Raw genomic sequence first — 17673 nt, 5'->3', positions numbered from 1 at the left:
TTTGTTGCTTTACTTATTTCATTGAATCCTTCTGTCAGTCCTGAGAAATAGGCAGTATCCTCATGCATGAGTTGAGTAAACTGAGGCCCAGCCAGCTCACACAGCTAGGAATTGAAAGAGGGGAAATCTGAGACAACTTTTGACTAATTCCAAAGCACACGTTGTTTTTCTGAGGACGTCAGTGCTGCCTCTATAAGTTACTTGTAGAACTAGGAATTGTTAGAACTAGAAGGTGATTGTGGCATTTGTTCAGCTCCTTCAGATAAAGGGGCTCAGGCTCAGACAGAGACGGTGACAAGCTCTGCTGTCACCAAGTACCAAAGAAAGATCGGAAACCCAGGTCTCTCCTGAGTCCCAGGTGCTCTTGCTTCTTTCTTTAAAAAAAAAAAAAAACTTATAATAATACTTTTCTTAAATTTTATATATATCTGCTTTAAAAATTTAATAGTACTGAAAGCTTTATAATCAAAATATCAGCCCTCCCCACTCTTTTTTTTGTTAACATAATATTTCATCTCCTAATATTTCCTGTTGAAATCTTTCATCCATCTTATCTCCTCGCCTGTGCTTTTGTCCTCTCTTAACCTTGTGGGTTAAAATCTTTTTTTTTTTTTATTCCTTCATTGTCATTTTACTGGAATGGCCTGGGGAGGGAGACATGATAAAACACATTCGGTCAATCAGTCTTACTGAACAGAAGTCCAGTTTTTCGTCTCACTGACCCCCAATGATCCTGTATCCCCAGATAACTCATTTTTCTGAAGTCAACACATTCTCCATTGCTCGTGCAGATCACCCTGCCCCTAGCCCTGTGCCAGGAGCTCCTGACTTACAGGAGTTCCTGTCTGGCCTGTGCCTTGCTGCCTTCAAGGACTTGACTGAGGCCTGGAGAGAATGATTTACAGGAGGAAACAAAAAGCAGATAATAGCAGTGAGAAGCCCTCCCATCCACACAGCACTTGTCCAATTTCAGAGAGCTTTCATATCCACGATCTCATATCATAGCCATAGATAATCAAAGGATAGGTAGTTTGGTGCTGACCAAAGTCAAAATCAGGACACTGCTCTGTCCCAACAGGGAAACATATTTGAAATCAGGACTATGAACCCTCACGTTCATGGTACTTGTAACTTCTTGTTTGGCTCTTTTATCTGCAGGTCCAGTGACAACTTTGTTTGCCAGGGGAGATGGAAGTGGGCTGTTAGATTGGTGCTGAAGGGAAGAAGTTGGAGGGAGGGCCCCAGGTGGGCAGCGTACTTCCAAGGGAGTTACTGAGCTTTCTTTTTCCTCCTCCTCCTCTTATACAGATCCAAGTTTGGAATAAAGAAAGCTGCTTCTCTGAGAACACTTACCAGTGCTCAGCTGGGTCCAAGGATAAGAAGAGAGTCAGAAACAAGTAATTCTGAACACGTTAGTGGAGAATTCTCCTAAAGTCCCAGGCCAAAGTCTGTTTCATTGTCTGGGTTGGAAAGTGAGATAGATTCATTTATGGATTTCTGCTGCAGCTTCCGTTGCAGAAAGCTCAGTGATTCTAGGATTTGGATTGCATTCTGGGATGCAGTCTATGGAGGGTAAGGGGACAGAGGAAGGGGCAACAGCAATGTGCACTACAATTTAGGTTGTTGTTCAGGCAATGTGTTAGGCCCATCGGTGGCCCCAGTACCTTGAAACACTTGATGGAGCCAGAGATAAGCCAGGGCCCAGAAAGGACTTGCGGTAGACCTGGTGGGTTCCAGAATTGCCTTCCAGAGGCTGGCTGGGGTCTGAGTTCCTCTGAGAGAGCACAGAATTGGATTGTTTAGCTTGAAGTCCCTACCCCTTCTTCAGGAGCTCCACTGACATGCAGCCCAGTCTCTGAGATTATTTGCTGTCACTGATTCCAGGAACACTCTCCACTGTACCGAGCCATTGGGAAAGGTTCCAGTTGCCATGCCCTCTACTCTGACAAGAAGAGGGTGGGATTTGGGTCACATTTGGGCTTTGGGCTTTATTGTCCTATGTTTGATATTGCAGAGACCAAAGCCACAGGGTGGTGAAAAAGACCCCTCCTCACCAGGTAAGAGTTGCCTGGGAGCCAGAGAGGGAAATTCCCTGATTCCCTGTAGTTATGAATCACGGCCTCTGTGCTCAAACGTACATCCCACTGCCTGAAACTCAGACTCACAAGTGACTCAGTAATGCCTCACCTGAGCAGGGACGGAGGGCAAAATGCTGGGAACACTGCAGGCTCAAGCCACACTGGGGAAGTCTGAATCCCGTGAGAGCTCTGTTGAGAACATAGAAGAACTGATTCCTCTAGAGCCCTTGCAGAGACTCACAAGATGTTCTTATTCCTCAGACCAAGCAGATGAGGTATGTCTCAAGCAAAGGAGACTTCAGGGTAGCCTATTGCCAGCTCTCATCATTTGAAGAGCCAGGAGTTTCCTCCTGATCTCTACCTTAATTCCTCCTGCTTTATTCCCTTTCACTGATTCTTCAGTAGGGTGACACAGGAGTTGTTCACCATAATATCGACAGTGTCTAGATGCATGGGTAACTTAAAAAAAAAAATTAACGACCAGTGCAGCACAGTCAGAATAGAGTCTGGCTGGGGTGCTGAACAGGGTCCAAGTGGGAAGAGCTCTGGGCTTGGGTTCTAGTCTTGGCTTTGTGGCTAATTTGCTATGTGACCTTAAGCAAATCACTTGACCTCCCTGGGCCTCAGTTTTCTCACCTTTAAAAAAGGGATATTTGGACTAGAGGTTGCAAACTCATATGCCTACAGAATCGGGAAATTAAAGTAAATGAGTGAATCCAATATGATGGGGTTGTCCTGACCGCTACCTGTAGACTCCCTCTAAATGGGCAGCTGCTGCCTGTTGGAAATGCTGACCTAGGCTGTCCAGAGCATTTGACTCTTCAAGAGATGCTAAGGATCTGGATGTTTATGTGAAATCTCCCAATGTTTAAAAAACTGTGTGGGGGACTTCCCTCGTGGCACAGTGGTTGAGAATCCTCCTGCCAATGCAGGGGACACAGGCTCGAGCCCTGGTCCGGGAAGATGCCACATGCCGTGGAGCAACTAAGCCCGTGCACCACAACAACTGAGCCTGCATGCTGCAACTACTGAGCCCGTGTGCTACAACTACTGAAGCCCATGCACCTACAGCCCGTGCTCTGTGACAAGAGAAGCCACCGCAATGAGAAGCCCATTCACCGCAACGAAGAGTAGCCCCCGCTTGCCGCAACTAGAGAAAGCCCACGTGCAGCAACGAAGACCCAATGTAGCCAAAAAATTTTAAAAAAGTAAAAAACCAAAAAACGTGTGGGTCAAACAAACATCTCTAAACCAGTTTCATCCCTAGACTAGAGGATTTGAAGGGCCCTCCCAGCTCGAATTTTCTGATTCTAAACTCTGTGTCTTCCAGGGAATTCCCTGGTGGTCCAGTGGTTAGGATTTGGAGCTTTCACTGTTGTGGCCCCGGGGTTCAACCCCTGGTCAGGGAACTAAGATCCCACAAGCCACACAGAGCAGAAGAAAAAATAAATGTGTCTTCCAAAGAAGATCACTAAGAAATCACCTTAGTTATGGTAATTTCAGCTACTGGAAAAGTGAATGTCCGTGTGTGCACTCATACTCGTATGCCATTGGGCTTTTGGCTCCCCTCAAATGACACTCTCCTGGTGGTCTTCCTCCATCACACACACCTGCAGTAGATTGTTTGCTTGGTCTCAGGAGCCCAGCCCTGGGCCTGATGGAAGATATGGCTTGTCCGGTGAGCTCATCAGCAGTAATAGGCTGGCTGTGCTGACGAGATAGCCCTTCCCTTCCCCTAAGTGAAGGGAAGAGTGGCCACAAGCAGTGACTGAGACACAGGCTGCCTGAGTCAGGATCTGGGCCTTGCTGCCTTCCCAGGCCTTTGCTAGCTATGTCCCTAGGCTGAATTGGGACTAGGAATCAAGTCCACAGTATTACCAAATCTGGAGCTCTCCAACCCATCTGTATTAGTTTACTAGGGCTACTGCAAAAAAGTAGCACAGACTGGCTGGCTTAAACAACAGAAATTTATTGTCTTACAGTTCTGGAGGCTAGAAGTCCAAAATCAAGGTGTCTGTAACGTTGGTTCCTGCTGAGGACTTTGAGTGAGGAAAGGATCTGTCCCAGGCTTCTCTCCTTGGCTTGAAGATGGCTGTCTTCTCCCTGCGTCTCTTCACATCATCTTCCCTCAATGCCTATCTGTCTCTGTGTCCAAATTTCCTTTTTTTTTTAGAATGACACACGTTGTATTTGATTAGGGCGCACTCTAATGACTGCATTTCAACTTGCTTACCTCTGTGAAGACTTTATCTCCAAGCACGATCTCATTCTGAGATCCTGCAGGTTATAGGACCTCAACATCTGAATTTGGGGGGGACACAATTCAGTCATAACGCTACTCCATCACGGTCTCCCACACATTGCTTTAAACTCCAAAACCTAAGTACCCTGCTTATGCCCCTTCTTACCTGTGACAGCCTAGTGCTTCCACATCTCATGTGCTAGTACACAGCTCACCGTAAGCATGCACTTTACGTGGACCGGAGTTCTCTGCAGTGGGAAAGGTGAGAGAACTTTTATCAAGCACCTGTTAAGGGACATACAGGCCTTGGATTTCAGGTAACAGTAGATGTCTGTTTCTTCCATGAGGCAATGCCAATATGGTACTTTTTATCCTCACACCAATAAAAATGGTATTCATACTGCACTTGGAAAGTGCCAAATACTGTTCCAAGCACTTTATATGAAGTAATTTTTTGAATGCCCACAACACGCCTTTGAGGTGGGTACTATTATTTACCTCCTTCTACAGATAAGAAACTGAGGCCCAGACAGCTTAAAAAACTTGCCCAAGTCTGTAGTAACTGGTGGAGTTGGATTTGAATCTCAGTAGTTGGCTCCAGAGGCCATGCTTTTAATCATTACCTGATAGTATTTGGAAAAGGCAGGACTATTATTCTCATTGACTAGATGAGGAAACTGAAACTGAGCAGCTAAGCAACTCACTCGGGGTCATAGGGGTAAAAGGCAGAGTGAAGGCAGAATTCCTGCCCTGTAAGCCACGGGTCTTCCCTCAGAAGGGACCAAGTGTCCCGAGTCCCTCCCTTCCCCATACCCCACTCCACTTATACAGGCCCACAGGCATTAGGGCCAACACAGAATCTCTAAATCCTTATTTGTAGTTAACTGTCTCCACATCGCAGGGGGATTCTGGGGCATGAAGGAAGGGAGGCACCTTCTCGACTTAGATCTAAGTCTTTTCGACTTATTTTTCCTCCCAGTCGCTTCCAGTTCAGAAGACCACTAGCCCCAAGGGGTCAGGTCTAGACCCCAGTCCCGGAATTTTCTCAGCCCGGATTAGAAGCGGGGGAGGGCGGTGGGGAAGGGGCTGGTGGGGTGCTGGGCTGCCCAGGAACACGGAGTATCATATTTCTCGCAACCCGCCAATCCTGAACGCGGGGGGGCGTGGCCACACCTGGGAGGCGTGGCCGGACGGCAGATGGGTCCGCGGCGTCCCGTGGCGAGGCGCTGACGTGAGCTTGGCTCACCTGGGCGGGGAAGGTTAGGGCCGCTGTGGGACCGGGAGCGGAGCCTGCAGTCCCTACCTGCGCAGAGCCAGGTGTTGCTTGCCCAAGCGGCCGAGGAGAGCAGTGGCGGCGGGTGATCCTAACTGGGGACTTGGTTCGGAGGGACGTTCGCTTCTGGCAGCCGGATTGAAGAAAGGTGGGGACGCCAACGTCTGGAGCCTCGCTTGAGGGAGGGAGGACACGCCCGCCGGTGAAGAAGCGTCCCCTCCAGAGTTTGTGGGGGTGAGGAAAGCTTGCTTAAGGACATCTGTTTGTTTGGGGATAGCCTGTAGGGCTGGGTGCCCATCGCTCTGCTTCAGGTAGCTTTCGGGCGGTCCTAGCCCGGGGGGGGGGGGCGCTGGGCCCTTACCGACCCCCTACTTCTGTCGACTCCCTTTCCCTCCCGCCCAACTGGAGTGTGACGCTCTCGGGCCCCTACCCACCAGCCGTCGGGGAGCGCTAAGGCTCCTCCACCACGCTGGTCCTCCCAGCTCACCGCTCCGCAGGCCCCTGGATCCCGAAGAGGGGATTTCCCAGGGCGGCCGGCGCTTGATCTTGGTGGGTGTTTTGGGAAATTGCGCGTCGGGCCGGCCAGTAAGTTTAGCCAGTTTGTTTCCTCTCCTGGGATTTGTTTAGCACAGTCAGGCCCCTGCCCTGGGCCTGAGAGACACCCGTGAATTTCCAAGTAGCGAAGCTACGTGCTGGCGAGGGCGGCGCCGGGCGTGGTTGCTCTGGGGGTGAGGCCCTCTTCGCCTGAAAGGGCTGGAGGGCTGGTATAGAGAAGTGGGGAAAGTCTTCCAGGCCTGACTGGAAAGCAGGCCCAGGGTGCCACTGTTTACAGGGAGCCTGCTGTGTGGTAAAGGGGTCATCCCTACCTCAGCCCTGCTCTCTTGGTGGATGTCAGAAGTGGAAGCCAGGGAAGGGAGAGGAAGAAGGCGTTTGAGTAGGGGTTGGTGAAAGCTGATGCCGACCCAGGAGAGTAGTTTTCGATGTTTGTCTACTGGGTGAGAGCAGCACCTCTACCCTGTAGCTCCCTGTCCAGCCGCCAACTTCAATCAAGCAGGGAGGCAGGGTGTGGGCATTATGGCTAGAGGCCCAGAATTTACCCCTGAACAGGGCTAAACTAAACGGAGGCAAGACTGGGGAACTTGGAAGATGGCATTTCAGGTCTCTCCAGGAGGAAGGGAAAAAGCAGGACCACTCCGGAGGCCTGTCTGCAAGAAATGAGGGTGTGTGTTTTACTCTGAGCAATACCACTGACAAGTGAATCTTGGCTTTGGGGTGGCCGTGTTCCTGGAAACTAGTCTGGGCAGGGGCTGCAGAGGCGGCAGTACAGGTGTTTGTAGGGGACCTGTTCCCTGGAATGGGGGTGTGAGATCGGATGGTTTATGCCTTGGGGAGGTTGATAGTGTCCCTGCTCAGTGCCCAGTATGAGGGGAGTGGATGGGTTAAATCTTTGTTCTTTGGCTAGTTGAATACCTGTTGGAGACACAGGCCTTGAATTTGGCTGTGATGGCAGCTAGAGATGCCAGAGCTGAGTTAAAGTAGGCTAAGCTTGTTCTGTGGGCGTTGGGATTTGGGTGGTGAGAGTGTTCTGAAAGAGAACTCTGGTTTAGGTGTGTTTAAGGGTGGGTGTCATGCAGTCTCCTCCCTAACCACTTCGTTGGCCCTCCATGCTGCTTGGATCTTTGTTGATGTCTTTCATCTACTTTCTTGGTGTATAGAAGAAGGGAGGGACTTAGAAGGCTGGGTGCAGTGGCAGGATGTGGTACAGCACACTCTGACTGAGCAGTGTTGGGTCCAGGCCCCAGATAAAACACTTTGCTGTGCCTCAGTTAACCCAGCTGTAAAATGGGGCTGATAACAATGGGGATGATCATTTCATTATGAGGATGAAATCAGACACGTTAAATAAAAGCTCATGAAAAAACTGTTAAGCCTATGTAGGAAGAGGATTGTTGTTACCATGGTTTCATTAGCTGAAGGCCACCATCTTTTATATCTCCCAGTGACCAAGAAATGTCTTAGCTTCCTGTGGTTAAAAAAAATACTACTTGTAGTGTTTTGTTTTTAAGTTGTGAATCGACACACGGCATTGTAGGAAAATGTGAATCGTATATAGAAGTACTTAGGCACGTATAAAATTCACCCACAGTCCTATCACCAGGTAACCACTAAGAACTTCTTGTCGCATCGATGTATTATTTGTTTCCCTTTCAAAAATTCTCTGTGCTTATGTACACAAGTGCGCGTCCAGTTACAAGATGGAGATACTACTATACAGTCAATATTGTATGATGCCTTTTTCCCCCTTAAGTACATATTTAAACATTTTCCCAAATCCAGTAAAAATTCTTCAGATGCCTCGATGTTAATGGCTACTTGCTATTGCAACCTATGAATGTCTAATTAGATATTTTTCTCTGTGATCTTGGTTGCTTCCAAAGTTTGCCTCTCTGCCTGTTCTTATAGTCTTAGGTGCTGGGTGGCAGGTGGAGGAGATCTCGGTGGACTTTCAGAAGGTGGAGAGGGTTAGCTGTGATGGAGGTGGGGCATAGAGGAGGAGGAGGCTGGGGCAGCGTTGCTCCTGTGTACTGCCATCTTGGGAGAATGCTGAGAACACAGGGCTCTAGATCTTAGTCATCGACCTCTAAGGGTGGCTGCCTCTCCCTCCCCATCACTCTGTGCAGTTCGTTGCGTTGGCCTGGTTGCCTTAATTTTTTTTGATGTGCTGTGGATCAACTAGGATAAGCCCTTTTCTTCAAAGCCCATGGTCTGTCAAGAGGTGGATTTCACGTGTCTGCCAGACCTCGACACAAGACTGACCAACATTGCAACAGAAATTCTCGAAAGCCCCTCACTAGGTGGACCAGTTTGCTGCCCATTTCCCTGTTCTCTTTGTTCTTCCCTTACCCCATCCCCCTTCCCGCAGGCCAGGACTGAGGAAGAGAAGGCTAGAACTTGCCCTGGGGAGAATATGCATTCCCTCCTCCTTATAAGGTAAATGTTCTCCATGGTTTGATAGCTTGACTTTGCAGTCCTACAGAGCAACCTACACCGAGGCCAAGAACATGGGGGTGGGGGGCACTTGAGTACCGAGTGCTACCTCACCTACCCACTGTGAACTGCTCCCAGGGGGGAAGGTTTCAGTTGCAGAACTTGGTAATTGGGTCAGAAGGCTCAGGTGAGAGCAGGTCCTGCCTTGCTCTTAAAGTGCCAGTGACCGAGCTGGGTTTGAGTTTTCCCATTTGTTGGGAGCCTGGCTGGGGAGAGAAGTGGCCTTAGGACCCACCCCTTAAGCTAAGTTCCTCCGAGGGGGAGCCTTCGGGGGAGCCTTCGGCTGACTCAGCTGGTTTGGGTTCTGAACCGCGATCCAGGTGGGAATCTTTCTGGGTGGGAAGGTGACTTATTTATCTTCCTTTTCTCAGGTCAGTGGATGTTTGAACAATTCCACTGTGGATTTCTTCAGGGAATCTGATGAGAACATTGTGTTTAGTAACTAATGTCGCCCTTGTCACACAGTAGCTGACGGACAAATATTTGTTGAATGAACATCCTTTTGCAGGCCTGTCTTTCTCACCCGAAGTAAAAACAAAGAGAAATGAGAACGCCAAAAAATCTAAACACAACACCCCAGGCAAACACTTCTCCGGTAACTGCTTTTTCCTTTAGGCACCCAATCTGGGCAGGCCTTTGTTTCCCCGCTGTGAGTGCTGGCCGCTGCCACCAATGTTATCTGCTACGCTATGCCCTTTATGAGAATCAATTGCAGACTTTACCCAGGCTGTCTCCAGCAACCAATCAGTTCAATTCAGCCTCTGTGGGGAGGTAAACAGACCCAGGTGAGGAGGCTGTCCCAGCAGTACAGAGCTTGTCTTATGACTGGTTTTAGTACTCTATAGGGTTAGGAACTGTGGTATTTGATCATTCTAGGGCATCTTAGCTTTACCAGACTCAGATACAGGGCAGGGTTCTTACACTTTGTCTCCAGTGCTCCCAAGCTTTCTCCTAGACAGTGGATTGTCGTGGGGATAACCAGCTCAGACCCCCACACCCCGCATTTTTTTTTTTTTTTTTGGTGCAGAAACTTTGGGTGGCCCAGAGAAAGGAAAACTGACTTGAGGCCCAGCTCTCAGATCCCTGTGGATACACTGCCTGCCCATCTATGTAAGTGAGGACTTTGGAACCAGGGACCATCCCTCGCCTACTTCTCTCTCATCCTGATGGTGTCATTTCTTACTAAAATATTCCCATTCACCTTAGTTGTCTAAAAAGAGAGCATGCTTCAAGTTCTTGCCTATATACCTGCTATTTCCGTAACTTTTTTCTTCCTTCTCCCGAGATGAGATTGAAAAGAGCAGTTTCTCTTCTCTTCCCTTGGTACTTGCGGAAGGACTGTTTTCCAGCAGGGATGACATCATCTCTTTATTTTTCTGCCTCAGGATTTAAATAGAAGAAATGTGATCTACTTATGTGATAAGTCTGATTTGGCTAGAGCATAAAAATAAATGGCTTTGGAATAAGAATCAAAAGAACCTTTTAACCTGTTTTCTTTTCTTCCCCACCTGGCACAGTTTATTCCCATATTTAGTTTCTTTGCTGTAATCTAATGGAACTGTAGCTCTATCATATGGGAACAGTGGCTGGGACCTTTTCCCAGGGGCTGGCCTAATTCTCCTCTCCCCATTTCTTCCCCCTCCCCCCAACCCAGATCATGGCTCTCCACCCCCGCCGAGTTCGGCTGAAGTCCTGGTTGGTGGCCCAAGTGGATAGTGGCCTGTACCCTGGGCTCATCTGGCTACACAGGGACTCCAAACGCTTCCAGATTCCCTGGAAACATGCCACCCGGCATAGCCCCCAACAAGAGGAGGAAAATACCATTTTCAAGGTCAAGGTATTCTTTTACCATCTGACTTGAAGTGTTTTCCAGTTCTCTCAGACCTTTCTGGTTTTTTATTCTTCTGTTTTCAATTTTGGCTTGAAGAAGGTACTAGATCCAAAATGCTGATGCAACAAAAAGTATGTTTATGATGGGGGGTGGGGGCAAACTTAGCAGGCATAGTAATTTCTCTTGTTGGGGCATGTCTGTTATGGTTGAGGCCATTTATTCTTTCCCATTGGTCAAAGCTACTCAACTCACATCCCAAGGGATCCCAGGTGTGATTGGCTAAACTCCTGTAAGTGTGTGTATGCTGTGTATGTTGTTCTAGAACTCCCAAGGGTCAGCCAGCAATCAACCCTTCATTCGCTCAGGGCTCTTGCTCTGGCCCGGGAATGGCTGTCCAGATCAGGGCAGAACTCCTGAGTGTTCGCAGGCTCCTAACAGCCTGTAGAATGGGTGTCGAGGGCCCTTTGCAAGTTTTTCTTTTGATGTTAAAACCTTTTGCCCCGTCCATAACCTCCGCTTAAAAATGAAAGGCGATTTAATTACAGGTTTTTATTCTACAAATATGTTTTCTTAACTGAAGAGTAGCTCTGATGTGAGAGTTATTTTGCTTCACTGAAACTAAGATTGAATCACGTGGCATTTCATAAAATGTCAGTGAAACCAAAGCCTAAGACAGAAGTAGGTGGGAAGCTCGTTGTGGGAAGGGGTATTATGTGGTTTGTAACTCCGGAGCCCATGCCTCTGCTCCAGACCAACTTCTCTGTGCTGGTCAGTCTTCCATCTCATGAGTAGCTTTAGTTCCTGCACTCCCAAGACACGGAGAAATGAGTTTGCCCATTTCTTCCCTGACTATAAGTCAGAAGTGAAATCCAGTCCCTGCCCTGAGCCTCTCAAGATTGATGCTCCAGGTTCTTGCTGAGACTGGGCCAGGAAAGGTGGGCTCATACCTCAAAGGAGAGCCAACTTAGAGTTGTTTCCCACCCAACTCAGTTATATTGGGTGTAGAGATGAGAGGTAGAAGAAAAATTGGCCTGTGAATATTAGAAAGTAAATGAATGCTTTTAATGTAAACATTAAATAATGATATGAAAGTGGTTAGGAAAACATCTGTAAATCAGCACCAACTACTGGAGCTGGCATCAGAGGGGGATGGGCCTGCCCTGGCCCAGCTGGCCTCTCGCTGTGGCCTTGGTCTGAAACTGGACTTGCTGTTGAAGTGCCTGGTGGTGGCTGGCCATGTGGGAGGAGACTGGTTCCTGAAAGCTCCACTCGTGAGAATGTTCTGTATGCTTAGGGCTTGAGGAAAAATTGGCTGTGGGAAGCTGCTTTGTCCTACTTATATCTGTGTATCTGTTTGCAGAATGCTAAGGGAGGGCCTGGGTGTCAGGAGAAGAGTGAGGGTGCTTTCACAGATCCCAAGCTCTGACAGGCCTTTGGCAGGATATGGGGTGTGGGCCGTTCTGACTGGCATTAAGTGGGTGCCTGCTGCATACCCTAGGTCCATTATCTCATTTGCTTCTCGAGAACACTAAGGGGGGCGGCACCCTCATGTTACAGATGCAGAAGCTGAGTCTCAGAGGGGCTAAGTAACTTGCCCAAGTCACATAGCCAATAAGCGGTGGGGTTAGGGTTTGAACCCAGGCCTATCAGCTCCCCCATTATCAGACGGCCCCTTCTGACCAGGAGCTGGAAGACCTGGCTTCAGATCCTACTACCATCCCTTGCATGTGTGGTCTTGAACAAGTCACATAATCTCTTTGGGCTTTAGCTTCCCCTTCAGTAAAATGGGGCTAAAACCCGTCTTGCCTGCCTCACAGGATTGTTGTGAGAATTGAGTGAAATCAGTGTGTGGGAAGGGACTCGTAAATTGCCATAAAAATGCAGAGCTCGGCTGTTGAGAGAAGCTTCCTCATGATTGTGAGGCTCTGCAGGGATTGACTGAGGGAGACCAGAGAGCTCAAAGGACGGGGCCGGAAAAGTTCCATTTCGGCTTGAGGAAGTAGTCTAGTTCAGGAGCAGAGGCGGGGAGTTGGGACTGGACAAGCGATGTGCCCTGTCCACTTGAACAAGCTGCCGTGTGCTTCCTGACCTTGAGTCCTCTGCAGAAGACATCCCCCTTTTCTGCACCAGCACATACGTCACAGCCCTGAAGAAAGTGTAGACATCTGAGATACGTTAACAGTGGGGGAGGGCTGATATCCCGTGAACAGACACATAAATGCCCGTTAGACCTGGAAATTGAAAACCAGAGAGGCGGGGCCGCACTGGTTTTGGCCCAGGCCACCAGCCACTGGTGTTCCCAGCAAACTGTTCCCAATGTGGGAGTTTGAGGAAGCAGGGAAAGGCAGGTGGTGTGAGTTTATTAGGACTTGAGGCCCTCAGCCTCGCACTGAGGCCAGCTGAACCCCCAGAGCGTGCTTCCTGCCCTCCTATGGGCTGCTACTCCTAAAGGTACTTGGTTTCAACAGTTATTTGTGCATCAGATTAAAGACTGAAGGGAGAGGGACAAGATAAAAATAGGACTGCCCAGCGCGCAGAGCTGTGACTGTGCCCTGGCAGCCGGGCTGGCGGGAGCGCTGTGGCCCGGGGCCGGGGCGGACCCGCTGTGTGCTCGGGGCAGCCCGAGCCCGTAGAGTCCCACCCCGACCCTGCAGGCGCGGTCACGCTCCAGCTTTCTGTCCGCCGGGAACCGTGCGGGCAGGGGGACCTGGGTAGGGTCTCCGCGCTCTCGCGGGTGTTGTTGGTGTGCCTGTGATAGATGGGTCTAGACAGGCATGCAGGCTCCCTCCCGGCTGAAGGACGGGAAGGGGGGGGGCGGGCCGCGGAGGCGGCGGCAGACTCCCGTGAGCGAGCGAGGCTTCGGGCCCAGCGACCAGGGTGGAGGGAAGGCTGCGAGGGTTTCTCTTAACCCTTTAAAGACGATAGGGAGAGTGGGGGTGGGGAGTGTAGTAGAAATTCCTGGAGGCAAAGTAGCCCCCTGGGGAGAGGAGGCGGGAGTCTGGGCTTAGGGTTTTCCTTTCTCTTCTGTGTATGCAGTCTCACATCCTGGTACATTGGGCTCGATTCTTCGACGAACCAAACACAGCTGCTAAGCGATCTAATTTGACCCGATACTTCTCACTGGGGAAGGTGTGAACACACACAGTGGGCACCCTCACTTAAGGAACTGAGTTGGGGAGATGCAGAGGTTAGACCTTACCGTTCCCAGCGGCCCAGTATGTGAAGGTCTGCTCAGAGCTTTAGTCAGTGGGGCCTGTGACCGAGAGTGTTGCCTACCAAAGACCCAAGCCTGAAATGCCTGTCCAGTGCGTACAGGTATGCGTCGGAGAGAGCAAAGGGGTCCTTGAGTTGTCTATGTAAATAAAAACACTTTTAACCGTGAACTTGTGGAGAGTTCAAATAAGATATGTGCAGGGAGGCAGCCTCCAAACAGGAGCTGGACAGCGATGTGTACAAGATCGATCATTTGTATACACATCCATGGGGTCAACATTGAATGGGTCTAAAAATTTAATACAACTCTGCAGGCATTGGTCTCGTTCTTTCCCTGAGGTAGAAATTGGTGGGTGGGTTACCCTATAGAGAAATGAATCATTAGTCACACTCCTCTCTCCTTCCCCCTCCTCTTCCTTTTAGGGTTTGTAGTCTTAGGGGATCCTCTAGTTACATTAAACTGCAAACCCATATTGGTCTGGGAACGAGCCCCATTATAGGCAAAGCAAGAATGTAAGTCGTGGGGAGGTGTACGTGTGAGACAGGAATGCACAGATTAAGATGTGCGCCTGAATGACATGTGCTGAGACAAATCAAGACACTTGGGCTCTGGTGCCCACATGGAACAAGAGAGAAAGAACTGGCCGCGAGGAATGTAAACATGGGTATGCAAATACTGAGACCTAGAGCGAGATTCTAGGAGAAAATCCCAGACTTTGCTGAGCTGGAAAATGGAGCAGAATTTCTGTAAGTTCGTTCGAGAGACAAAAGCCCATTTAAAGGTGTGAAGAGGGCCACTTGGAAACACAAAAAGCATTCACATGCATACATCCATGCTTAGATACACAGGCTGAATGACAGAAACTCCTCAGTGCCTGATGAAGATTTTCCTGCCCGGTGAGACAGAGCAGGGCACGGAAGTGTGGGCCACACAACCACATTCGCACACTCATTCACTGGGAAATACTGTGTCTTCGGCTAGAGGGAAACTGAGGGCGACGGTGCCTAGCTAAGGGTGGATGGCCCTTGGTTACTAAGATTGCTTCTGGTTATAGTTTCTTCCCATCTAGAGTGGGGAAGAGAGTACGTCTTGAGCAGGTAGGAGGATTTCTGAAAGATTTTTGAGTTCTGGTCCCTGAGAGGATGGATGGTGGAGGAAAAAGAGGAGTAGCTTTGCATTCTGGGTCGGAAGCAAGGGATGTTGCGCTCCTCTAAGCCCTGTTTGCTAAGGTGGCGCAGGGCCTAGTGAACTGAGAGAGACTGAACGGAAAGAAGTGCGAAGCTCGGCCTCCGGGCGGAATCAAGGGGAGGTGTGCTTTCTTTCCCGTTTTTTTCCCCCTTGAGGAGACCGTGCGGGGACGGCCAGCGTAGGGAGGATTAGCAGGCGCCTATGTGACCCCAGACGCGCGCGTAAACTCGGCTTGGGTTTGGTTGGCCCGCGGCGTCGATTTGCCGTGGTCCCTCTTTGTGTGAGCCCAGCCGGGAATTCCAGCTTTTATTGGGAAGACCGCACTCGGGTGGAGCCCGCGCTGGGTCGGGCACGACAGCCGGGCCTGCGGGGCTGGGCAGGAGGCTCGCCGGCCTCCGAGCCGCCCGAACCCCAGGACGGTCCTCGGGAGTGCCCAGCGGCCCCGGCAATGCCACCTCGGTGGTTTCCTCGAGGGCGGCGGGCCCGGCAGACCCAGCCCGGCGGGGCACCGCCCCTCTCCCCCTGGCCCCACCGCTCCCCCCGCCAGCCCGAGGCCCAAAGGAGCTCTGAAGGCCCTTTGTTAAGCTCCAGGGTCACACCCGTGCCCCGGGGGCCGCGCAGGGGCGGGAGGACCTTCTCCTGGCTGGAGGCCTCCAGCCCTCGGCTCACAAGGTTCGGGCCTGGAGGGGCCTCGCCCAGTCAGGGGAGGTGAGGCCGAAGCCCGCCCGTCCCGACCTGACCGGGCTGCCTCGCCCGAGTGAACGGTCGGCAGGATTCCGTCTGTTTGGAAGCCTGGCTGCGCTGCCAGGGCCTAGATGGTGGCGCTGGCTTGAGAAGCAGCCTGGGCAGGAGTGGAAGGTCTTCTCAGGCCACCCCCGTGGCAGCCAAGCCGCCTGTGCCCCGAGCACTTGGCCGGGGACGTCTCCCAACCTCCAACCCGGCCCGACGGCTTTTTTTTTTTTTTTTTTTTTAATTCATCATGAGTGCATACTGATACTTCTAATTCAAGTTCAGGACTACACAATTTCTTTTCGTTTCTTTTTTCTGGCCGCACCACGTGGCTGGCGGGATCTTAGTTCCGCAACCAGGGATCGAACCCGCACCTTCAGCAGTGAAAGCATGGAGTCCTAACCCCTGGACTGCCAGGGAGTTCCCAAGGACTACACACTTTCTATTCAACCTCACCAATCCTGTATTTGTAGCTCCTTCTCCCATGCTAAAAACCCCAGGTCTCAACCATGCCAAACACTTTTTGCTTCATCTCACGACACAAACAGGACAGTGTCAGCACAGCAATGCTGACACTATCGCCAAGGATAGGATTAGTGAAAATAATCTAAACCGTTTCTATACTTTTTTGTCCTTAGGGCAAGGGATTATACAATCACTTTATTGTGTTTTAAAGTCACTTGAAGTAGTTCCTTTCCGTGTGGTTATGCTTCCGACTGGATAGTTAAGGTTAGTTTCATTTTGCTTTTTGATTTGACATTGCTTTTGGTTTATAATTATGTAAACTCTAAAGTCAAGTCGATATTATACGAACATTCAGAGAAGTGAAGCTTCCACCCCTTTTCCTGGCAGCTCGTTCTTCTTTACCCAGAGGTAACCATTTCTAAAGCAATTTAGAGCTAGCTCTCAATTCCTTGTACAGTTGCACAGTACCCACTGTGCAGATGTACCACTGTTACTTCAGACAGGGCCCGGCTGATGGTGATTTGGGTGTTTTCACCCCTTTGCTGTTACACTATTGGGCCAATTTGATGAGACTGAAAGAGGAAGATGCCCAAGTGCACACAGATGCTAAGCATATTAAGATTAGATTTGGTGGGAGTCGTAGAAAAACTCAAATTAACAGTGGCTTCAACAGAACTGTTTATTTTTCTCCAACATAAAAAGGCAGGCAGAGCAGGGCAGGGCTGGTATGGTGGCTCTGTGCCACTAGGTCCTCAGGTACCCAGGCTCCTCCAAATACATTGAGTGCTTGACTTCCATGCTTCATGGTCCAGGGTGGGTGCTGTGGCTACAGCAGTCACAACCACATTGTAGCCAGGAGGTAGGACCAGACAAAGGGAATGACCTTGACCTTTAGAGGCACCTTCAGAAGAACCGTACTTCTGCTCTCCACCTGGGTAAGCAGTATGAGTGAATCTATACCTGGGAGCCCGCTGCAGCCAGCATGACCTCATTTATACCATATCTTCACTGTGCAGAGCCCCTCTACACCCAGTGGGTGCACTCCCTCTGCTCCCGTTGTGGGGGGAGGGCGGGGGGCGTGTGCGTCTACACCTATGGTACCTCCTCTTTACCCATGGCCACAACCTTAAATGTCTCCTAAACCAAGCCCATTACTTACTTCCCCTGCACCCCTTAAACCTGTGGCTCCCACTTATTTTTTTGGCTTTATTAATAAAATGATCTTCATCCAGGATAGAACCCCAGTTGGTCTCAGGCCCCCCCGTACCACCAGCACAAATGCAAATACAAACAGCCAAATATCTTGGAGTTTGTCACTGCTTTTATTTGGGCTCTCGGGAGCCCCTTATTACCTATAGAAGTTCAGGCTCACTGGTGTTCTTTTGTTTCGATCGTTTCTGAAGGTCTTGCTATTTATTTAGTCTTTCTCTCCTGTTGTTTGAGATGATTTCCTAATAAACAATATCCAGCAAACTGTGAACACTGGTTTTAACTCTGGAGTGGGGAATGGGAGGAAGGGTTGGCTTGGGATGACAAGAACCTCTATTTCTGAAATGCTGGGATTTTTTTTAAAACAACGAAAGTGTATTTTTTTTATGATCAAAA

The 17673-nt window shown here is 49.9% G+C and overlaps 1 long non-coding RNA gene across 1 annotated transcript; it reads left to right on the top strand.

Moving 5' to 3' along the window:
• Positions 1–5572: 5572 nt before the first annotated feature.
• On the top strand, positions 5573–11280 carry LOC308612234. The gene is made up of 3 exons (XR_014015089.1): positions 5573–5827; positions 9669–9751; positions 10296–11280. It is a non-coding gene; the product is annotated as an uncharacterized lncRNA (long non-coding RNA).
• The last annotated feature ends 6393 nt before the right edge of the window (positions 11281–17673 follow it).

This window comes from Mesoplodon bidens (assembly GCF_964165515.1).
Source record: "Mesoplodon bidens genome assembly, chromosome: 2".
Classification (NCBI taxonomy): Eukaryota; Metazoa; Chordata; class Mammalia; order Artiodactyla; family Ziphiidae; genus Mesoplodon; species Mesoplodon bidens.
The sequence above is the reverse complement of the archived record's forward strand: the minus strand, read 5'-3'. Positions and strand labels throughout refer to the sequence as shown.